Source organism: Nicrophorus vespilloides, unplaced genomic scaffold (genome assembly GCF_001412225.1).
Source record: "Nicrophorus vespilloides isolate i.1.1-1 unplaced genomic scaffold, Nicve_v1.0, whole genome shotgun sequence".
Lineage (NCBI taxonomy): Eukaryota > Metazoa > Arthropoda > Insecta > Coleoptera > Silphidae > Nicrophorus > Nicrophorus vespilloides.
In genome coordinates this window covers 1-2220 of record NW_017099753.1, presented here as the reverse complement: position 1 = coordinate 2220, position 2220 = coordinate 1, and positions in this window count along the sequence as shown.

The following is a 2220-nucleotide window of genomic DNA, read 5'->3' as shown; positions in this document are numbered from 1 at the left end:
ATTTCGCAAAATTTCCCCAAAAACCTCATTACTAAGTAGAAAGTATGAGAATAATATTTTATTACCTTAGCACGATGTCTGAAAAAGATTAAACTTAAATTTTTTTTCTTTATTATTTTCCGGAAATAAAACGACAGTCCATAACCTATTTAATTTACGTACTTAGTAGGTATTTTTTTTCAATTTTCACCTTAAAAGTTGTTTAACTGTTATTTTTATTTTCCGATATTTCCGGGAAGTCAACTAAACTGAAGTATCTGAAAAGTAGGGTTTGACAGTTTTTATAACTAGTTTGCTGAAAAACGGTTCGTTTTAAGAAATATATATAATTCAAAACCGTTTTTGTTTGAAACCAATTTTTGGACCTAGACTTAAAATTTAAAAATGAATTACTTTTTTAATTAATAACAAACATACATAAAACCGTCTATGACATAAAACGGGAATCAGAGTAAGCAGCTAACAACCAATGAAATCAATGGCAATCGAAATCCTGACAGTATCAAAATCCCCTTCAAATGAAATATTTTTTTATTATTACGATTTTCGCGATTTTAATACTGTTGGAATTTCGATATAGAATTCAATTTTTATTTTATACTACACAATACAAATTATCTCTTCAATTACACTTCTCCAAAAAAGAGCGCCTAATTCTCCAGGATGAATGTCATTTAGATAAATGACTGTTATTCGTTCATCAGTATAGTTTTCTATATAGGAATTTTTATTTTTTTATAGTTTTATATAACATTAAAGAAATTTTTAAGATTTGCTTTAAGAAAGTTTATTTAGTTATATTTTTTGTGAAAATTCGAATACCGCTTTTGTGTAAAAGTTTAAATTCGAAAACCGGTTTTTATATAAACTAAAAAGATATTAATAGATTCTATTTTATTAAGTCAACTATTAAATTCGAATTATTAAGATGTTCGACTGGCGCATCAATGAAGAGCGCTCCTTATGTTCAATGTTCGAACTATAGGGTCATAAATTTCACAAAATTTCCCAAAAATCCTCATTACTAAATAGAAAGTATATCTATTACTATGAACAATAATATTTTATTACCTTACAACGATGGCTGAAAAAATAAAACTTTTTCACTTTATTATTTCCCGGAAATAAAACTACTAATTTACGTACTTAGTATCTATTTTTTTTTCAATTTTCACCTTAAAAGTTTTTTAACTGTTATTTTTACTTCCCGATGTTCCCGGGAACTCAACTAAACTAAAATATCTGAAAATCGAAAACCGTTTTTGTTAAGAAATGTATATCATTCAAAAACCGGTTTTAACCGGTTTTTGGGCCTAAACTTAAAATCTAAAAATGAATTATTTTTTGATTAATAACAAACATACATAAAATCGTCTATGATATAAAACGGGAAACAGCGTAAGCAGCTAACAAGCAATAAAATCAATGGCAATCGAAATCCTGACAGTGTCAAAATTCCGACAACCATAATCTCGAAAGTATTAAAATCCCCTACAAATGAAGTATTTTTTTTATTATTACGTGATTATGGTTGTCGCGATTTTGATACTGTCGGGATTTCGAAATAGACCCCTATTTTTATTATTATTTCTTCTATTAAACTTCTCCAAAAAAGAGTGCCTAATTCTCCAGTAGGATGAATGTCATTTAGATAAATGATTGTTATTCGTTCATCAGTATAGTTTTCTATATAGTCATTCTTATTTTTTTTTATAGTTTTATGTAATATTAAAGAATTTTTTAAGATTTGTTTTAAGAGAGTTTATTAAGTTATATTTTTTAATTTTTTATATTTTTTTGGGAAAATTCGAAAACCGCTTTTGTAGAAAACTTGAAATTCGAAATCCGGTTTTTATATAAACTGAAAAGATATTAATTGATTCTACTTTATTGAGTCAGCTATTTAATTAGAGTTATTAAGACGTTCGATTGGTCGAGAACATTCGTGGTTGTTAGTTCACAGAACATGAGCTTAACCAGATTTCCCAAAAGTTAATATAATCAAACTAGGAATGAAATAATTACTAAATAATGAATGAATGTTTTTCTCATTTATTAAAGTTTTATTCAGTATGAATAAATAATAAATTACATTCACTAAGTAAAGAACACGTTAATTATTAAATAAATTGTTTAAGAAATAAAGTTAAAATTTCAATATTTATTTGGTTAAATAATATCACAAAATCAATTAGCCGTTTCGCAGGCATCTATCCAATC